A 23,582-nucleotide genomic window follows, 5' to 3' on the forward strand; every position below is an offset into this window, starting at 1 on the left:
ATGCCATGTCTGACTCGAGGAAACGAAACCTTTGTATAGAAAACATTGCTTTGATTTTTACCTCAGTGGTGGTGTGTGACAAAAAATTGGAATATAATTATATGTGGCAACATTATAAAAATATAAAATAAAATTATAAAATAATTATATGTGGCAACACAGGGGGACTCCCAGTGCTCCGCCCTAACGGCCATTTCTCAATGCAACGAGTATAGACACGAATCCCGTCTTACACTGTAATGTCCCTCCCCCTCACCAGGTATAAATTATGGTGATTTGAAATTCTCTATTTCCACCCTTCCCTCCGCCTGGTCTAATACAACAAAACTTACTAAGCTTACTCTCTAATGCTCGTATGTAACGATTCTAGAGTGCATGAAGGCTAGTCTTAGTTCCTTGCCGTTATTGAAAGAAAACGGTGTAGGAAAATGGTGTCGACTTCAGACCATTTGGATATCGGTCGAGTCACGACGCTTACTGGCAGACCTAATTTTTCTTTTCTGTTCTTCAGATCAAGGGACAGAATGAAACCACAAATAAAAGAAAAAAACACGAATAAAATACCCACAGAGGATCCATTCTAGGAAAGAAAAGATCGAGAAGAAAAAAATCGCGGTTAATTACCGGTGGAGCAGTGGATGAAGTGTTGATGTCGCAGCGAAAAACAACGAAATAATAATGTTTCGATTTATACATTACGCCACTAATAGATTTTATTATGACTATTATATATATATATATATACATATAATGTATATATTTTTTAGATAATATAATGATACCGACGATACATTAACCTGTTCGGTAGTCGTTTCGTTTATTCTGACATCAAACGATCTTATTCAGCCAAGAGAATACCGACCCCGTATTAATTCCAGTGAAGTTTTGACACTTCATTTTTCTCCCATATCCCATCCCCGTCAAAAAAGGCAATATAATAACAATAATAATAAATAAATATAAATAACAATAATATTAATAATAATTTTCATGAGAAACCTTTGCAAAGTTGACTATTATAGTTATCCTATATTCAGTAGTTATTGTTAATATTCTGATGCCTCACGTTATATAGAAATGTATAATCTGTAACAGCAGGCCATAACCCGCTCCCCTAAATTCTTGTCATGGCTCTCCCAGGTCGGGCCTATTCAAACACGGTGTTTTCTTCTATAATTATTCTGGCTGTCACTAAACAGCACCAGAAACAAGAAGATTAGTTTAAGAACAATTCACACCTAGGTAAGTAGAAGTATTGATCAAAATTTGTAGATTCCATTTACTGGAAACCCACAGCCACAACAACTGGCAACGATAAGTATGTGGGGGGAGAGGGTAATGAAGAAGGAAACCCTGTGTACGCAAGTACACTACAACTCTGATGCAGTGACCAACAAACGCGACTCCAACATACGCGATTCCGTTATCCGCGACGTGACTCGTCCCTGCCAATCCCTACATTACTACAGGTCGAATGCAGTGATCCACAGACGGGTCCACAATTGAAGTCACAACCCCAGACCTAAGTGATGGTTCGTGTATACCTGGTGACTATACTCAACGTTGACTCGGTGTACTGGAACAGCAGTCCATAGTAGCAAACATATGTACATACATGTAATCTTTCACATCACCGTGAAATAAAGTATGCAACAATAAGACAGGAGAAAAGAAATTTGAAGACAGTAATTACAAGTAATCAACCTTCTCATACCTTTGTCCTACACAATACGTACAAGGATGTAATTATACAAAAGTACTTACTATCTTAAAGTTTCTCTTCTCCTGTGGTAATTTTGTGTGTATATATATATATATATATACATGTACGTATGTATATATATATATATATATATATATATATATATATATATATATATGTCACTGGTGAGAAATGTAGTAACACATTTGTAAATCACAACTAACACCACAGTCGGACGAGAGTTGAGTAAGCGAAACTATATATTTCGATTTCTAACTGCAATCCTCTTCAGTAGTACATACAAAGTGGAAGGAGGATCCTGTCTTAAATAGCAACCTCTTTACCCAGTTCCCTTCCCTTTGTAAGAGGTTGCTATGTAAGACAGCATCCTCCTTCCACTTTGTACTATTGGAGAGGATTGCAGTTAGAAATATAAATATATAGTTTCGCTTGCTTAACTCTCGTCCGACTGTGGTGTTAGTTGTGATATATATATATATATATATATATATATATATATATATATATATATATATATATATATATATAAGTTGTGTGTGTATACTGTATACATATATATTATTTCTGCCGGCAATGATTTCAAAGCAGCCAGACCCAACTCTTCACGACTGAATTTTTATCCAATCGGTTGGCGTCCAACCACTTTTTTTTTCTTAGTTTACTTGTTACAATGTTCCTTATAATATTAGAAATATGGTTTTTCTCATCTAAACATACTCCAGGTAGGACGGTTGTCCAGCCAGTATGCCTCACGAAGTTTCCCCATCGAGGACGCTCTCTGTATCTCTCTTCATCTTCAACTGCCCTCTTCTTTCTATCGCTTCTCTGATTCCATCTCTCCACCTCTTCCTGGGTGCTCCCACCAGTCTACTCACTACAGGTGTCCACTGACAATACCGCGGTGGTTACCTTACCATGTCCATCCTTACGATATGTCCATACCACCTCAGTTGATTTTTCTCTACAAATATAATAATTGATTCTACATAGAGTTATTTCCAGATATCAATAATTTTCCTACCGTGTCTCCTAGTTACACTTTTGACTAAACGGAAAACTCTCATTTCAGCTGCTTGGAGTTTACTCTTTACTTTGGGTGTCAATGTCCAAGATTCTGAGCCATTGGTTAACATCGTCCTTCGATGAAAATATTTTCCTCCTTTAGCAATGGTTATAGAAGTCTTTAGTTGTTAGTGCAGCTATGAATTCTTTTTGTAAATTCTATTTCCATATCACATTTTCTATTTATGTTTACTCCTAAATACTTGAAAATTCCTAACTTTATTCGGGTCTCCCTCTACAGTTATTCCAATATCGTCTCTTTCGAAACCATCATGATTTCTGTTTTATCCTTATTTATTTCCATGCCCATGTCTTTTAAGGTTTCTATCTATAGTGCAAAAAGGAGTATTTTTGCTCTGAGGAGAATATCATCAGCATAGGCTAAAGTTAGGCCTATTGTCTTTTTGTCATTCTCCATAACCTTTATGCATTTGTCCGTAGGGACAATGATAATGCAATAGGGACTCTCAAAACTAATCTATTCACTGTCTTATCGAAAAGCTAACAATGGTGTATATATGTAATATATTTGGTTGTGTGTGTGTGTGTGTGTGTGTGTGTGTGTGTGTGTGTGTGTGTGTGTGTGTGTGTGTGTGTGTGTGTGTGTGTGTGCGCACTTTTTTTTTTAGCTTCCAATCTTTTATGATTTTCTTTTTAATCAGTCGGAACAGTGCTGCCTAGTACAAGAAATCAGATCTTTCGGACTACTTTCAGGTAATCAGCGTCTCATAAGTGTGCTCCCCCCCCAAAAAAAAAAAAATTGTAGTTAGCGATATTTAGCTTAAAATCTTGGTAGTGTTTAGGTGATTTCCTGGTGGTTAATAAACAGCGACGCATAAGTCTAGGGTACAAGCTACAGATTTTGGGGGCGTGTAGCATGAGCGACAAGGTCGGTCGCACAAACCACGAGTTTGATATAGAATTTTAATTTGTATTAATTAAGTTTATTTGTACAACATATTTGTCATTGTAAAATATATATTCGACTTCGTGTTAAACAGATGAAATACAAGTCCCAGCAGATTTAGTTGGGAAAATACACAGACTAAGTTTTTAGTAATTCCTGTACTATGTGTATTTTCCCAACTAAATCTGCTGGGACTTGTATTTCATCTGCTTAACACGAAGTCGAATATATATTTTACAGATGTCCCTGCGGGTCGATATCGACCGCTTTGGATAAATAATGATACGTTGCTGACTGCAAAAATGATAGGGGCAGCGGTAATAGGAAAATAACTGATCTAAAATTTTAGAAATTATGGATTTGGAATGTCACATACACAGACTAAGTTTTTAGTAATTCCTGTAATGTGTAACTGACATTCCAAATCCATAATTTTTAAAACTTTAGATCAGTTATTTTCCTACTATTACCGCTGCCCGTGTAACTGACATTCCAAATCCATAATTTTTAAAATTTTAGATCAGTTATTTTCCTACTATTACAGCTGCCCCTATCATTTTTGCAGTCAGCAACGTATCATTATTGGATAATTCAGGGGTTCCATGGGGTCGAAAGGGGGTCAGTAGATTGCTAGGGGGGACGATGAAAACATCCAAGGGGTTGAAAGGGGGTCAGTAGATTGCTAGGGGGTCGAAAGGCAGTATTTAAAATTAAATGGTTAGCATGGAATGATCCTGTTCCCTTCCCGTACTGAAAGAGTGAGAATAATCAACCAACCAATATCTAAACTTAAAGAAAAACCATGCCCGGTAACTCCGAGTCGAAAATCCTCGCCATTCTGTGCATGTAGGGAGAAACTCACACACACACAGCCACATCGTGAATGAACATCATGATGACGACCTTGTGTAATATCATTGGCTTGAATATTACTTATAGTAATATAATAAAGAATATATAACAACTATTTATCCTAAAACACTTATGTTTATGTATATGTGAAAGTGTCTGTATCATTATTGGAACGCCGTCGCCTACCTAGATGAATGTTGTCATTTAGACCTTTTATAACGGATCAAAATTATGATAACACTATTGATAACTAGAACTATAACAATAATAATAAGGATACATACATACATATACCAAGGCTTTTTCCCCCTTACAAGGGAGGTAGCCAAAAAGGGAAAGGCATAAAAACACTCCCACCCATTTCATCCCCACATACACTCCACACCCCTCCCACCCTCCCTCTCATCTGAGCACCTCCTGGATGACGGGTCATCCCTGCACCCTGCCCACCGCCCTGGGTCAGAAGCAGTGTCGCAAGACACAGCACATCCACAGCAAGGCCGCTTCATTTAATCGGCGACCCCCCCTCTCCGTCACCCCTTGCATATAAGGAGAGGACGGGGAGAAATCCCTTCGGGCTGCGTCAAAATTCACTCACACACACTACCCCACCCCCACCCCCCTGCCCACTCCTCCTCCCGCACTCACATCATCATCCATACACAACCATTCTCCACTCACCTCCGTCTTCCGTCCTCTCCCTTCCTTCCTCAACAGACACTCCCCTCTTCCCCAAAGCCCCCTTCACCCCATCCATCCACCCCATCCCAGGACGTCCCCTCATGTTCACTCTCTCCACATCTGCCTTCCATACCTCTTTCACCAGTCTTTCCTCACTCACTCACTCCATGCGTCCAAACCATCCCAATACTCCTTCATCAACCCCATCTCCCAAATCCCCTTTCACCCCCTCTCCCCTCCTCATTTCTCACTCTATCCAGCCTAGCAACCCCCACCACACCTGCTTGGGTGCAGGTGTGGCGGGAGGGGGTGGAGTGAGGGTGGAGGTGGAATGTAGATTGAGAGAGGCGAGTGGGTGCCTTGGTGGATTGAAGAGTGTGGTAAGGAATGGACATTTGGGAGTGGATGCTGGGAGGAGACTGTATGAAGGAGTGATTGTGCCAACAGCACTGTATGGGGCAGAAGCGTGGAACATGGGAGAGGAGGAGGGAAGGAGTTTGAGTGTGTTTGGGATGAGGTGTCTGAGAGAATAATAAGGATAATAACAACTATAATATTAATATTATTAGCATTAATAACAATAGCAATAATACCAATAATAATAATAATAATAATAATAATAATAATAATAATAATAATAATAATAATAATAATAATAATAATAATAATAATAATAATAATAATAATAATAATAATAATAATAATAATAATAATAATAATAATAATAATAATAATAAACTGACATAATTCGTGAATTAATAATTTGGGGGTCTATAGAAAATCTTAAACTTTACTAGGGGGTCGATGAGCTGAAAAGTTTGGGAACCCCTGGGGTAATTAAACATCAAATGTGCCGGAATGATCTAAGCTCAAATCCTCTTCAATAAATATACAAGTAAATAAATACATGAACTAAAGCAGACATGAATAAAAACTAAACGAGCCAAAATTATGTGAAAACAAATAAATAGGTACATAAATTAATGAATACACAAATAGAGAACAAATACATGAATACCTAAATAAACAAATAAACAAAATTTCCCATTCCATCTTTGTGAGAAAATTTTGCACTTCCTCTCCCAGCCACCAGGTGGCCAATCAGGAGCGGGCTTTGACACGACACGACGTCACACGACAAGCGTTGGTCACGGTACGCCACGCTTTGATGAGACCCGCCATCTTAAAACTGCGTTTCTACATTGAAGCAGTGGAGTTGACGATGATCATGCCGTCGAGTATGTGGCACATATATTTGATGTCAAGACTACTACTATTAATATAATCATCATTATCATCATACTATGTACACATTAAAATCGCCTGGCGGTGGGTAGAATAAATTATAAAAAATAAATACAATACGGAAGATATTTAAGTTTTAACATATGTTAACGTGGGAGGGGGCACCGTTGAATAAAAGGTGGTGAATTTATCACTGAATTGAATCAGTTCACATTCAGATACGATCTCCACCATACTCTATGTTGAAGTGCGTAAGACAGAATGAGTGGAAGGGTGGTGAGGTAAACACCAGGAACCGTTAGTTTTATTGCTAACGTTTCGTCCTGAAAGGACTTCCTAAGTAAGATGCAGTAATGATTATAATTTATGTTATATTATTTGTTTTTGTTTTGTTATAATTTGTCTGTCTGATTTTCATTTATTATTAGTTATATGTCAATTTATTATCATTTACTATTTACCTGTTTGTTTGTTATTCAACTATACCTATGCATTTCTTTATGTATTTTATTTGTTATTTACATTATTATAGTTTTTATTTATTATTGGGTTTTTTTTGTTTGTTTTTTTGCATCCGACCTAGATATGGATCAAAAGGTCTCCTGTCGGCATGCTCCGCCTTTGTAATCCTTTGTGTACACAAACAAATCATTGACAGCTTATATACTCCCAGCTTACCCTGTTCCTCCCCGTTCGTCTTCGCTCCTCATGCACCTCCGCTCGGCATCACGAAGAACCAAGCTGGCCGTTACTCTCGCCAATTTGACAAATCCATCACGTCGGTTGCTACATGGATGTAAATTGATATAGGCTGCCTCGATTACTTTTCTTCTCTGTTTCGTTAGACCTTTATGTAGCACCTCTGTTCTTTCCCAATCTGGTAGGTGGCCAAAGTTGTTAAGGTGGACCACTAACGAATTTTAAAGTTCTGTGAGCTCTGACATCACTACTGGGCGAGTTGCTATTCTTGTCCGAAACATTTTTAAAACTGTGCCAAAACTAAGTGGGGCAACTGTATATTGTAAAATAAATAAAACACATCAAAACATGAAACCACAGAAAATGGAAGTGCCCTAACTGCATAGAAAACCTTAAGTGCGGGGTATACTGATTTATTTGATATTCTAACATAGAAAAATCTTTGTAATATGGTTCTTTTCCTTGCTGAGTTATTTTAAAACAATATAAAAAACAAAAATATCCATTTTTTTTTTTTTTTGGCATCTCTACCTGGACCAAGATTTAAATATATGAAATACGTCCGTAAGGCCTTTAGGCCACTTTCACACGAGCGTCTCCGTACGCGCGTTCGGGTGCGCCGTGTTTTAACTTTCAATGGAGTTCAATAGGACCGCAAAACGCGTCGTGTGAAAGATACCATTGAACTTCATTGAAAGTTAAAACGTGGCGCACCCGAACGCGCGTACGGAAACGCTCATGCGAAAGCGGCGTTAGGCCTCTCTTCTATGCAGCTCAACATCGCCGGTTTGAAATGCCACGTCGGTTATGACTGCAGAGGAGAGAGCGGTTGAGAGGTGAGGTGGGGGGGTCAACAACGCTATTGCCATTTTACCTGGTGGAATCTGACCTTTTTTCATTTCCCCAGAGTGCATCTCGCACAAACAACGTTTCATTTATAATTTAATTTATGTACATTGTTACAAGTATTAAAAATCTTTGTTCATCATTACTGAAATATAATGTGGTTATTATGCTGTAGCTTCATTACATTTGCCATTCGTTCTGTTGACACAGGGCACTTTTGGTGAAAAGGTAAAGCAAATTCCCCCTAATGTACTTTAAATGCATGATTTATTTATCAAAAGTTGCGTGTATGAATGATGTGTACATAAACGTTGTTTTGTGGATGAATGTTACATGTGAATCGTGCTAGTGACCATCAGATGTGGAAGGTGGTGGTAGTGGTGGTGTGTGTGTGGGGGGGGGGGCACTTACCCATGTCGGGGCCCTGGTGACTGATGGTCTGTACGGGTAATGAGAAGGCGTATCTTGAGCCGGAATGTCTTCCGCTTTCCATTCTCTGATCTTCTTAAGTTTCTCAGACTTTGTGGATGATTTACTTGAGGAATGTGAGCTCTACTGTATTACCCTGTTCCTTGAATAAGGTTCTCTAGAAGTACTAGGTTGCATTTGGAGATTTCCATTTCCATTAGGCTCATCCAAGATAATATTATTCATCATAGCCTCGGCGAGTAATTGTCCCAGGTAGATTACTAATCTAAACATTCTCCTCATCTCCTGAGTTTTCATCTGTAACCGCTCCATATTCAGGTGTAATATATACAGTAACAGGCCTCTCCTTCTTTGCAATAATTTCGTCATTCAAACCCTCTTGTTCTTCATCTGATAGCAGAGTTAGCAGTAATTCGTCAATTTCATACGCATTCAGATCCCTAAAAGAAAGGAGAAAAAAATCCAGTCTCCCATTTCTTGCTTTCTCCATAAAACAGGGTTTAATCAACTGCACAAAATGTTACACATGCGTGCATTCCACAGGAGCAAATTACAGATCATTACACACTTGTGGTGATTGGTTTGACGACGGCAACATCACCACTGGTTGATACTAGACAGTGATACCAGTCGATACTAGTTTTCGTCATCGCATCGCGCGCTGGGCACCTTATCAAGCCATAAACACCATTTCTGTCTTGTGAGGTCGCCTTTCCGTAATGGACTCGTGACCTCTGACCCCGAATGCACCGAGCCCTGTCTGAGGAAGGCAGGGATGTTTACGAAAAGGCATGTGTTCCCATTGGCCATTTGTACTATACAGATTCTTAACCAATCATAATTAGTTGTAGGAGGAGCCTTTATCATCCAGAGGTTTCCTCCTGGCCTGCACAAAGTAAATTTCAGTCTTCTATGATACTTCTGAAAAGTTACCACAAAGTCAAATTCAGTCCTATCCGGAAATTCAAGTTATTCAGTTTAACGTTAAATAGTCTATTCAAGACTCAAGTTCGTATGTCGTGAACTTTGAAGCTTCCTCGCATATCAGAGGTCAGTATCACTTAATTAAGTGCAGCCTCCCACACCCGCACACCCACACAGGCATTCCACTATCTAATTTGAAAGTTAATAATATAACAAATAAAAGTCGCATATTTAGGAAATATTAGCCTCATTCACCACCAGCAATGTTGTGATATAAGATACGTTTGCTCGTGGTCTTGATCCAACTATCTTGGCTACAGCTACCTCCTACCTATATATATTCAAAACCAAGGAGCACATCACACTGATATATCCCATTTTGCATTAGAATAATACATTCACTCACACAAGGAAAAATAGGAAGGCAGAGAAACAGACTTAGAAAAAAGAATACAGACAAAGATACAGATATATAGATAGATAATTGTGTCATTTTGACATTTGGAAATAAACTCTCCTACTGGGATTCGAACCCTCGCCTGACCGGGATTGCTTTGTAGAAGGCGAAGACCGCACTGTCACGTCACCACGATCCTTCAAAACAGAACTAATTCGTTCTGTTTTGAAGGGTCGTGGTGACGTGACGGTACGGTCTTCGCCTTCTACGAAAGAAGCCGCTCAGGCGAGGGTTCGAATCCCAGTAGGAGAGTTAATTCCAAATAGATAAATAGACAGTTAAAAAAGAGCAAGAGTGAGAATTAGAATTAAAAGGATTCCACAAATACAATATAAACGCCTGTTCTCATCACGTATATATACCTACATATACAGTGGCGGCCAAAATATAAGGGTAAGTGAAAGCATATGTATTCAAATGCATATATTGAAATCAATACCCTACACAAGAACTTCATATTTTGTATACAATTAGATATACATTATATCTATATTACTTGAAAATTTGAAGCTTATGCAACTCATACAAAGAAAGTTAGTAATTACTAAAGAAAAGAGTGTGTAATTTCTTGCGGTCAAAAGTTAAGAGTAGCTTAGAAAATAATGAAAGTCAACTTATTTTAAAAGATAAATAGCAATAACATTAATATTTGGTGAACAATCCTTTATTGTCAATCACCTCCTGACACCTGTTGCTACATGAATTGATCAATTTCCCACAAAATGATGGAGTAACAGTGCTCCATTCAAATTCCAAGAACTTCCAGAGTTCATCTTGATTTTTTTTTTTTTTTTTTCGCTGAGCCCGTTCACCAATTATTTTCCAAACATTCTCTATTGGATTTAAATCCGGGCTTTGAGCAGGCCAGTCCATCACTTAAAGTTCTTCTTCAGTAAAGAATGATTTGACCTTCTTGTAAGTGTGGCAAGGAGCATTATCTTGCATGAATATGGGACATTGAACCCTTGAAGATCTCAAATATGGAAGGGCATTCTGTCGAAGAATCTGTTTATACACCTCTCCGTTGATCTTCCCATGCAAGCGAACAAGAGGGCCAGTACCAGCAGCAGTACCACACCATCACACTTCCTCCGCCGTGGTTCACAGTTTTCTTCACACATTTAACGGACAATCTTTCGCCAGTCGTTCGTCGGACATAATTCCTGCCATCTGAACCAAGTAAATTAAACTTAGATTCATCACTGAAGTAAACGCTTGACCACTGATCTTCCGCCCAGACATGTTCAATACAAAACTTCAGGCGGGCTTTTTGGTTCTTCTTGGATATCAATGGTTTGGATGCAGGGACTCAGGCATTCAAACCAGCACTTACTAATCTCCGAGACACTGTTTTACGTGACACATCGCAGTCATAAGATGCATTTAACTCACGGGATATCTCTGCAGCGCTCTTGAATCTATCCTTCCGTGACAACCTTACCATAAGACGGTCCTGCTTAACCGAGGTTTTGCGTGGTCTACCACTTTTAGGTGGTGAAATTATTAATCCTGTTGATTTATATTGAGCTACAATACGTTGCACCACACTCACAGACCTTCCTATCCTCTCTGCTATGACTCCATTTGAATGTCCATCTTTGTGAAGATCAACAATCCTCTGTTTATCTTGAGAAGACACCGGACGTCGTTTATCAGCAGCCATGTTTACAAGTTTGAGGTTCCAATATTTTAAACGCTAATTTTATGTTGCGGTTCTGATTTGACAGTCTTGTAAAGCATAGAAAATCCTTTTTTCTAAGATACCCTTAACTTTTGACCGCAAGAAATTACACATTCTTTTCTGTATTAATTACTTTCTTTGTATCAGTTGCATAAGTTTCAATTTCCAAGAATTATAGATATAATGTATATCTAATTGTATACAAAATATGAAGTTCTTGTGTAGGGTATTAATTTCAATATATGCATTTGAATACATATGCTTTCACTTACCCTTATATTTTGGCCGCTACTGTATGTATGCATACATTCATACATGCTTACATACATACAAACATATTTACCTACATACATAAATATATACATACAGAGACATAAACAGAAATGACCATTTATATATAATTCCCACCACTGCAAAAACGCAAAATGTTTTTAGGCTGGGGTGACCATAGTTGCGCTTTTGCAACTTTTATCTTTCTTGATTTTCTAGATATGATATGAGATACTCGGAAACTTTAAAGTAAATGTATAATCATTTGGGTATTACTGTTATATAAGAGCATGATTCAAATTTCAGCATAATATCAACAGTTTATGATACTTGTTTTTCCACGAAGACATAGTGAATGAAAATGTCACCCAACTTTAGAAGTCACTGCACTAGAATCAAAGCATCTCAAGAGAGAAAATTTTACTGCGTCTAATTATCACAAATATCAGATGAACACTACCCACTCTCACTTAGGATACAAGTATGAACAAGTTGAAGCATGTTTTTTGTTGTAAAAATGCAACCATGACTTTATCGCAGTGTTAAACAGACGCTGTGAATTCATTATTCTAGTCGCTAGCGAATAAAAGACGCCGCGAATTAATAGGCTTGTCAAAAGCGAATTAAACGACGTCGTATAAACGACGCTTTATAAATACTCACACAACCAATAAAAGGTTTTCCTATTTCTGAAATTCCACAAGGAATAACATTATGGTAATATACAAGTTGCGACAAAGAGAAAGTGATATGAGAGGATTACACAATATTTCTTATCTTTACGAGATTTACCTCAATAGCCTTCATGTCAACTATCTTAACCAATAGACAAATAAGATAATGTCTACTCAACTGCAAGCTTAAATCTTGGCAATCACGATTTTCAAAACTAGCGTTTTTATGCTGCCGTTGTTAATTTGTTTACAGGTTCATCTTCAGTTAATCTGTTCCGTATTACCAAATAGTCCTACTATCGTGTATATAAATAAACTGTCGTGGACGGAAGGCTCCCTATCTTCAAATCTGTTATCTTTTTCTTTTTACCTGTAACTCTAATACTTCTCTCGATCTTATTTTGATTAACATTTTAACTTTCGTCGTTTATTCTAGCTGTCACATGCGCCCAACGAGAAGGGGTTAAATATCTTCATCTCTTTCTTCATCTTCATCTTTTCGCCACGTCTAATGACTTTCGTCGTTCATTCTAGACGCCGCCACGCGATTTTATTCAACTGAATATAACACATCTGCCGTATTTACTGTGTGGTCGCGCCTGCTACGATTCGATAAAGCTATTCAATGCGTTGGAGTTCTCCCGTTTTCGATCTGCCATCGGCCCTCGACTGGACAAAGTTTGCCTACGAACAGTGACGTATTTTTCCTATAGGAAGTCGTGTAGAGACTTTTTTTTATGTCACCCTGGAATTGCTGTGCTGTCATTGTTTCTTGGGGGTTGGAGGACAGTGGTGATTGGTTTTGCGAGGTGTGCAAACTCCCTTACTGATGTGTGTGGTAAGGTGAAAGGATACTTGTATTGGTTGGTTGGTGTGTGTGTGTGTGTGTGTGTGTGTGTGTGTGTGTGTGTGTGTGTGTGTGTGTGTGTGTGTGTGTGTGTGTGTGTGTGTGGTTTCCTGTCATGAGGTGGCTATGTGAGAGACGGAAATGTCCACTTCTTGTACAGATTTTCAAAACATTGGTTATGTTGATGCGAGGGCATCCACGGGTATAATACAAGGGGTTTGATTGCTTTAGTCGGTTTGTTAGGTGTTGTTTCCAGTTTCTTTGCCATATGTTTTAGAGGCCCGGTCTAACGGTTCGTCGAACGCGGTTCGACAGACACGTGTTTAAGGTGCTGTGTGAACGGGGTATTTGGTTGTCGAACATGTTGGTTAAACCCCAAATACCCCGTTCACACATCACCTTAAACACGTGTCTGTCGAACCGTTAGACTGTGTTAACCCCCTCTTAGCAGTGTTCCTCGGAGGACTGGGTTAGTCTATCAATGGTAGTGGAGTGGAGTTGAAAGGTCCTCGCCGCCGCCTTTCGACTCGCTTTGTCGGTTCATTCGTTGTCGGGAATGCCACCATGTGATGGCACCGATCAGGGTACAGAATTGAAGCGAGAGGAGATTTGAATGACCTACAAACTTATTTTGTGGACCAGTGGGTGGCGAGACTTGAGAGTGGGCACTTCTTGTAGGGCACTTTGCGCATCTGGTATGATAAGATGCAAAGCGATAATATGGAGAGCGGTAAGGGTGACGAGGAGTTCAGTGATGAAGTTTGAGTTGTTAGAGGGATCCAGATCTGGTTTCAGCTGACAACTGCTGTGTAACACACTCCGTGGCTTGAAGGGGAGCCATTGATGTATATATCGACCTTAATTGAATAGATAGATGAGAGAAATTCTAGTCGGATGACATAAGTTCTCTCTATCTGGTGGGCGCTTTTATGGGAAGAATTTGTCGATTATTCCCAGTCTGGATAGCAGGTCTGCTATTTTCTTAACATATGGATGAACATTATGCAAGTATTTGTCAAATCGGATATGACCTAGCACGGGGAGGGTGGTGTTTCCTACTAGCATTGGTTATCCTTGCAGCATCGCCTACAAAGAAAACTGTTGGTATAAGCAAGCGGACTTAGACGGGGAATATGGTTAGTTTGTACTTTATGTAATCAATTGCTATGGTGAGAGCGGGCTTATACAGTTGTTCTTGTGCTCACTCAAATGGTCTATTGATTAGTAATTGGGATATGAAGGAATGAATACTCCCACCCCCGAATTTCTAGGAAGTAAAAGTTATGCAAGTCCCACGGCTGATTCGAAAACATGAGGGGGGCTTGAAGTAGTTTCGACCTTTTTCGTGTTTTAGCCATGGAGTATGGCACACTGTTTGTCGGGCTTGTGATCTTGTCTTTTTTAATAGCATGAAGTTTTCCTTGAATGTTTTCGAAACCTGTTCAAGGTCATCTTCTTCGCTTCACAGACAGGTGGAATCTGAATTCCACCAAGACACTGTGTTGTGATCTAGCTTGTGAGGTTTTCAGGATCGGCATGAGTGTTTATGTTAGTGGTTTGTCAGAGAAGCCAGTGTTATGTGGATCGATGGGTTATCTACTTGCTGTCATTGTTGTTATTATTATCATTTCAATTTGCACGGGAAAGGGGCAATCAAGGCTTGTAAGACGTGCAAGAAGTGGGAATTGGTGACAGTGGGAGCAGATTTTATACATAATTTTGGTAGCCTATGTTTAGGTAGTTTGGAGGTTGTGCTTGACTGAAGGCACTATTAACGCGATACCGTGCACAGTTTCCTTAATTCGATATACTCTTATAACCTTCTATCTTTCCAATAATGTTCCCATGTGGTATCATAGCGGTGGGGTGTTCACTACACAGGTATTATAAGATTTATGCGGTGCTGTTTGGATTAGGATGTGTGGTAGGGTTGCTATATCTCTGTCTTTATCATCGAGTTCTTGATTCTAGTTCTATAGTTCAAATTAATCATATTCTTTCATGGGCCATTCCTTTATCGAATCGTTGTTATTCTATGGCCAAGAATCTCGAGTTGTATAAATTAGGGTCCACTAACTTCGTCTCAGTGTGGGTTATATTGTTGGCTGGTGGGGCTTGGATAAAATCGAAAATGCAAAGTCACTTTTCGGGTTCAGGTCCGTCGTTATTGGTTATGTTTGGGGCTGTCGATGATGACGATTGTCTGGCCGGCTGGCCAGTAATTTCCGATGTGACACCTGAGCTACCCGAGAGGCACTCTGCACAAGGGGAACCTGAGGACCATGCACTTGTCTTGGCGCACCTTCTCTCGCAACCTACGGTTCCTCTGGGATGAAGATGGGCAGTAAACCAGGTGTTGCAACCGTTTATCGTTCTCGAGTTCGTGTGCAGGAGAGGAGAGCTTTTCGTTCCGCCCATGGGGGAAAGTATTTTGGTGCGCGAGTGCAACACGGGGACCTTGGTTTTGGGGGAGACTTTTGCCCTTTCCTTTGTTGCTTGCTTATTATCACTAATCACGCTTCACAACTCCAACCTTGCTAGGGGGTGGTTAGTGAGCCAGGTTGTTGGGTTTAGAGAAGCTATGTTTAGGGCGATTTTTCTGGCTATGTTTAGGGCGATTTTTCTGCCCCCCTTCCGTCGTCGGAAGGGGAGGGTCTGGTCACAGTCGTGCAGGATGCTGCCAACCACCACAGCTCTGTTCCCACCACAAGCTGACCACGGTGCCTACACCACCTGTTGCCAAGACTGCGAATAAATACTTCCAGGGACCACATTTACCTACACACTCACGCAACCAGAGAACTTGTGACTGTTCACTGGAGGAATGAAGTTCTTAATTAGTGAGAAAGTTCGAGAGCGATTACAATCAGTCTCGGTTGCTACCTCACTGTTGGCATAAACTCCAGGATTTAAGTCCAATCCTGCATCGACGGCTTCTTCGGCAAGAGAGAGGACGGAGAGGACTTTACCTTCCACACGTATCGACTTTTCGCCGTGCGCCGTCCACATGACGCCGTACTGTCAAGTAACCATATGTTTCTATGGACGTTTTCACACGTCAAGACCACGTGTGAAAGCATCCAAAACAACCATGGTTACTTGAGAACACGACGTCGTGTCGTGGACGGCGCACGGCGAAAAGTCGATACGTGTGAAAGGAGCCTAAGAGCTCGATACAGAATCCATATCGTGTAAGACCTGACATACTAGCTAGATAAATATTTTTAATCCACGTTACTGTCATTACCGTTTCTAAAAGAGTGTCATTTTGTAATAACCTGGCATTACATTACACGAAATAATTAATACAACCCGGCAGATGTAACTGTTCTACGTTACTAATATCAGGTTGTGACCATTCGTCACCATCAATAAGTATCCCCTAAAAAATAACCTATCTTGGTTTCACTATAAAACCTACTTTAGTTCTAATGAGGTCCACTTAAAACCTGATGACCTCGTAAGCGAACCACCGATCTTTAAGATTCCTGATCTTGTTTGCCTTTGGTGTCCAGTACACCACAAATCACGGGTCAACTTGGGGGGAAAAAATGGGAGCGTGGGCGCTTTCCGTGGTAAAATTCTAAAATCACGCAAGCACGGATACCTAACACGACATTCGACCTTGTCCAACAATTCCTAAGCTAACTTAACGTAACAATTTCAAAGAAAAATATATACATTTTTAAATGTAAAATATAAAGTAATGAAAAATGTGTTTGCGTGATACTGGGGTCCCCTTTCACTGTGGTTATCGCAAAGTTTGAAAACATTCGCTTAGTACCGACGATGTAGTCTTTCTTAATTAACCGCTTCCGTGTTCAATGTTATTTGTACTTCCATCCTGCCTGACGCCTGGTAGCGCTAAGGTCATCCCCAGCAAATACAAATGAAGACCTTAACAAACACACGCACACATCGTTAGTCTCAATGTATTCTCTGTAATACTGCAGGTTCAACTATTCCCATCATGCAATGCAGCGTGCCCCCCATACCAGCTAATGCCTAGCAACAACAACAACAATAATAATAATAATAATAATAATAATAATAATGATAATAATGGTGATGATAACACTAATAACATAAAAATGTTACTACTACCATATATTTGGTCATCATAACGGAGTTATGTGATATATACTATTTCAATGTTTTCTAAACACATTCCAGACTACTGTAACCGCGACATGTCTAGTCAAATTCACAACTATCCCTCAAATGGACGAGGGCATTTGGCACAACAAAATAAAATCGTCTCTCGAGATGTGGCAAGGAAATCCTTACAGGCACCCGTGTCAAATACCACTGATTATCTTGAAATGTTTCGTTATATTGTCACAAACGACATCAATCACTGTCATCAATGTACGATTTAGAACTGTGTTGAAGTTTGTCGTTCAACAACTAACGCTATACTAAAGTCTTGGTAACTGCACTTCCCATGGCCTGCGTGTGTGATTAGCATATGGTCCAGTACCCACACAAACACAACAGATAGTGCTTCACACACACACACACACACACACACACATACCAAGTTAGTATTATGCATGGATTTGAAAACTAGTTACGATAAATTGGAGAGTATGAACGTTGTTCCTTTTCTGTTATAATTTTGGTAAACACACACACACACACACAAATACAGACCAAGTTGGAACTATACAAGAATTTGTTGCAAGGTTAGGTAACCTGAAGAGTCCACACACACACACACGCACGCGCGCACACATAAACATACACAAATATACGCACGCACACACATACACACGCGCACACTCAGTTTTATATTGTAAACACATTCTCCTAGGCTTCTTGTGAGATGCCGTCATTAGGATACTCCGATCACTATACCAGCCCTACTATGTGGGACTCCATTCATAATTAATTACACAGATGACTAGATTTGAAAGAATGCCAACATATTTAAGCTACTGTCAGCAGCCTCAGCCTTTATCACGATTGTTTCGTGTTTGTTTGTTTGTTTGTTTTCCAATGGGTTATGAAATTTGGTAAAAGTTATCTAGGATCTGAATGGTACCCCACGGCCGCGTTGTTTGCCTGTCGCTGGCCAATGTGAAAGTGAGAGGATTCGTACACAAGAGACGTCAACTTTCAATAACTTTTTTAACTACGACATTCCGTTTTGGTCACCTGGTGGTCTTTCAGGTAACTGCGAAAGCTGCTGCACATTTCTAAGGTGTCACTGAGGGCTTTCACCTGCACTGATATGGGTGTACTGCATAATGAACGACAGTTAAACAACGCTGCTGCACGTTAGAATATTCCTCTCGCATAGCTCAGTTGCCACTCCTGGACCCCAGGATCTATCTGAGCGCTGTTTAAGTACGTCGCGTATCCTGAGAAAGTTGCCTTTGCGCAGTCCTAATTCTCATACATGTCCCGTACAAAAGTCTACAACATGCTGACACATACCCCTCTCACTTCTACAAAGACAGACACGACCGACATAAAAAAATAAACATCAAAACAAGATACGAGAACTCACAACGCAGCTGTGTTGAGGCGACGAGGAGAATCCCGTCCACCCGTCTCGGTGTATAAACACAAACTGACTAGGTTCGCCGAGAGTGACGGAGAGTTCCCGACCAGTCGGCAGCAATCCTTGTCGTCTGTATCCCACAATCCACCCACAATAGATAATTATGCACATGTCAGCAGTATTTTTCCTATCTATATCTGATACTACCCATTTATCTTATTTCTATGAAAATATGTATGCACTCACTGCACTCACAGTGTACTTGAAGTCCTTACTACAAGGATATTCGTCAGTTGATGGTGAGACCGGATGGGGGAGGGGGGCCGTATGAGGCAATAAAAGGTTCGACCGTGTTGTGTATGTATTTCGCAGTGCGCTTGACCTGAGCAGAGTGGTCATGAACATGAGAAAGTATTCAATGCCGAAATGGGATTTTTTATTGTTTATCATTATTTCTTTCTAAGTGTGGTATCATCGAGTCTCGTTCTCACACTGTAAAACTAATTGGTATTTATGTACTTATACTTACTTTCTCTTCGTCTACCCATTGACTTGCCTATTTCCTTGTAAATCTATGTTTTATGGATTCACGCACGTATTATTCTATTTTATGTATTTGTGCATTATGTTTTCATTTTCTTTGATGCATTTACGTTTATTTTAGTGCAAGCATGCATTCATTGTTATTTATATATTCATTTATCTATTCATTCTCATGCTTATCTATTCGTTGTGATTGTACACAACTGGTCACGTACATAGAAACTACAAGAGGAAATAGCGGATCATTCGGAACATTCCGAATATTGGAGACTTCCGACTTCTGGAGAACCTAAAAGAAAACGACTGTTTGTTTACCCTCGTATCAAGTGGCCTAGCGCCTTTTCCTGTTCGTCTGCGTGGCACTAAAGTCGACGCGGGAATGTATTTGCCCGCTATTTTCGACCTTCCTCACCTCTGAGATATTTGTGGTCATCTTTCTTCCAAGGGTTCTTGAACTTCTCACTCCAAATGACGAGTTAGACGTTAACCCCCCAGTCACACCAAGCTTACGAATTGAAATGGAAAAAGTTAGTGTGGTTGATAAGATGAAAATCTATGCACTGGGGACTATTTAGTGACTGTTGTAATATATCTATCTATCGATCTATTTATTTATCTGTCTTATTACCGACTACCAACGACTTCCACAGACTACCTGTTCGTAAGCTTGACGTGACTGGGCCCTTAGTTGTAAGTAACGTCAGGCCATTTTTTGGCACCAAATAGAAATCCTTTTACCTAACGAAAGTGTAGAGTCCACTGAGGAGCTGGGTTTTTTTTTTTTTTTTTTTTTATCTACAGGGTTTCATGGTTTGGATTATAGTCGTTCAGGTTATTATTAGTATATAAGATTATGATATTACGTGCTGCGTATTCGAAAAATGTTGTGACTGGTTTCATATATAGGGAAGTGGCCCCCAAACTATCTTACACGACGTTCACACCTATTTTGTATTCATATGAATTCATATATATATATCATATATAATATAGTATAATATAGAAAACGGGTTGGGGTGACTGACAGAATTATACTTTGCACGTATATAACAGCAGATACTTGTTCTTTGAATTTGATTATTCATATCAAACAACTGTTTTCAGTAGACGACTTCACGATCCCTTTCATACCTCGCTGGGGGAGGGGGGGGCGGCCCCTAAACCCCCCAGTCACACCAAGCTTAAGACCTGTTTCCGACCACCTTCGACGGTGGCACTTTTGTTTCTCTCACTCATGGTTAGCGCCACGGGGCTATTTCATCTTCATCTATTTCATGACGAAGAGGGAGATTCATTCCAATTGCAGCATTGTCTTGAATTATTTTCATAAACAGAGAAACAACACAAATCATCCTGGTCGCCGGTGATCGGAAACTTGTAAGCTTGGTGTGACTGGTCCCAGTGGCGGTTCTTCCTATGGGCGGTATGGGCGGTCGCCCAGGGCGGCACTTGGGAGAGGGCGGCATTGCAGTCCTTGATGCTGCAATGTCAGCCATTCAGGAAAGATTTTCCACCTTGGAAAATGTTATTCTGTGAAAGTTTTGGTCGTTTTAAGCTTCTTAATTTACATTGTGGAGGGGGAGATGCCAAGCATTTTATGTGCATTGTGGAAGGGGTGGGGCGCCGAAGGAGAGATTCGCCCAAGACGCCATGTAGGCTAAGTCCGCCAATGACTGGTCACATACCATCATGTAGGATGCATTCACCGGGATGTGCATGCGCACATTACATGCGCATGCACATCCTGTGAATGTATGGGTGTGTGTGGTTGGGCCCACACACACTCATATGCACAAAACACCCTCCAAACGGGCTCACACCAAAGCCCGTGGGAGCTTCACTCCCGAATTTTTACTACTACTACTACTGGGCCATAAATTGGGAACCACCAAATTCTCGTGGAGGGGTAGGAAGGGGGAAAAATGCGTGGAGGTAGTGCACTGCATTGGAATTTTATCTTGAAGAGACTAAGAAAAGTCCTTTGAAAAAAGTGTAATTGATAAGCGTAAGTATAAACCTACTTTGTCTTGCAAATTTGTGAATGGTAAATGGAAGGACCAAAGAAGAAACATTAATATTGAAAGATGAAGGTGTCGTATATAAAAAAAGCAAGAAAGCAAGCTGACAAATGGATACAAATTCCCAATCAGTATTCAACAAGGAGGAGGATTTTGAGGGAGAAAAGGGTGAAGAAACGGAAGACGTCTTAAACGGCACGAATGTTGAAGTAGAAGCGATGATTGAACTTCTCGAGGACCTGGAAGTAACAAAACCCTCGTGGGCATATGGGTTATCGATTTCAATTCTAAATGCATAAGAACATAAGAATGGAGACCATTAGGCAATTCCATGTCTGTTTCCACCTTTCATCCCTATCCATAAAATTATCTCATTTTGTCTTAAAACAACCAATTGTTTCAGTGCTTACAACCTGGTTAGCAAGTCTATTCCATTTGCTAACCACTCTGCTGGTAAACCGGTTCTTGCCTTGTCTCGCAAGTTCTGTGGAAGAAGGGAAAGTGACAATGGACCGGAAATCTGTCAATGTTGTACCAATATCCAATGGAGGAAATAGGGAGGACCAGTGGAACTATATATCGATTCCCTTGTCCTACACAATAGTCAGAATGTGAACAAATTGTTCAATACTGATGAGTAACTTACTTGACAGAGATGGCATCTTGGTTGACAATCAACTGGATTCAGAAAAGGAAAAATTATAATCAACCTATTATGCTTTATCTGAGAGTGGCTGGTGTGCTGCATCTGTGAGAAGGTTGGGTGGATTGTGTGTAACTGGATTTGGGAAACGCCTAAGGCATGATACATCACGAAAATTTAATACAGAAATCGAAAAACATAGGAGGATTTAGAGGGAGTACATTGTAATTGATAAAAGGTTTTATGATAAGCGAAAAGTGAAATGAACAAATAAATAAACAGACACATGAACATATACCTTTGTGACGATAGCGATAAAAGGTTTTCTGATAAGCGAAAAATGAAATGAACAAACAAATGAATAGATAGATAAACAAATAAATAATGAATAGATAGATAAACAAATAAATAAATAAACACACATGAACATATACCGTTGTGCCGACAGTCACTACTGGGAATCAAATTTATTTTATGTAAATAATGGAATCCATGAACTGCATTCGCTTTCGCTTGCTCAGTTGCACGCACCAGTCAATCAGTCCATTGCAATGTGTCCTACATGATCACAATCATACAATAATGAAGTTCCACTGCTAATAACACGGGGGGACTTAAAAGTATTTCAGAATAGATCGATTAATCACCTAAAAATGAATTGGCTGCACCGATTTCCTCGCGCTAATGGAAGTGAAATATGCAGTACTTCAATCATCATCTCCCTAAATACAGCAACCAAAGTTATTATCTTTTTTTTATATACGGATAAATTCCTATACTAGTACAGCGTGCACAATGACGCGGTTGGTAGAGTTCCCGGCTGCCACTAACGAGACCCGGGGTCGAATCCCGCCCAAGTCTGAAATAATTTCAGTATTGCTGCGCTGCGAGTTGTTACTCCAACTCTCATGGGCAAGGAGTTCTGAGTGTAAGGTCACAGCATTACTCATAGACTGGTCATATATGAGTATTGAGCTCTCTTCCGGGAGGGAAAGAGCTGTCGATCACGAGTCCAACACGTGATCCAAGACCATGGTGAATCATACTTGTGCGCAAAGGGCTTCTCTCTCTTCTTTGCACAATTCTCTCTCTCTCTCTCTCTCTCTCTCTCTCTCTCTCTCTCTCTCTCTCTCTCTCTCTCTCTCTCTTTGACTTTCTCCTTGCATAATTTTGTAGAGGGAATGACGCGTGTATGCTGCGTGTAAGGTTAAACGCTACCCACAGATCGCTCTACATATTTAAATACAGAAAACCTCCAAGCTCTTTTCAGGGAGTTTAACATTTACAAAGGATTACAAAAGCGGAGCATGGCGACAGGAGACCTTTTGGTCCATAACTAGGTCGGATGCGGAAAAATATAATAATGATAGATATATAATGATATAAATAATGATAAATAAAATGAATAAATGCATATAGTTAAATAATAAACAAACAGGTAAATAGTAAATAATAATAAATTGACAGATAACTAATAATAAATTAAAATCAAGCAGTTGTCGATCACGAGTCAAGCAAGTGATACAAAACGACGTTGAATCTCACACAAACACCCGTAATGTTCTTGACTGACGA

The 23,582-nt window shown here is 39.8% G+C and overlaps 1 protein-coding gene across 5 annotated transcripts in view; it reads right to left on the minus strand.

The window, feature by feature from the left end:
- LOC143018454 (carbohydrate sulfotransferase 11-like) overlaps positions 1–23,582 on the minus strand; it is a 93,685-nt gene that overhangs the window by 47,891 nt on the left and 22,212 nt on the right. The window contains exon 1 of one of the 5 annotated variants that reach the window (XM_076173814.1): positions 18,810–18,890. The exons of the other annotated variants lie outside the window; for them this stretch is intronic. The gene's annotated coding sequence lies outside the window, so the exon portion shown is untranslated. Of the gene's footprint in view, positions 1–18,809; positions 18,891–23,582 lie in introns of those variants that run through there. 5 annotated transcript variants of the gene reach the window in all.

Source organism: Oratosquilla oratoria, chromosome 35, assembly GCF_046742065.1.
Source record: "Oratosquilla oratoria isolate Oo_2021 chromosome 35, ASM4674206v1, whole genome shotgun sequence".
NCBI lineage: Eukaryota > Metazoa > Arthropoda > Malacostraca > Stomatopoda > Squillidae > Oratosquilla > Oratosquilla oratoria.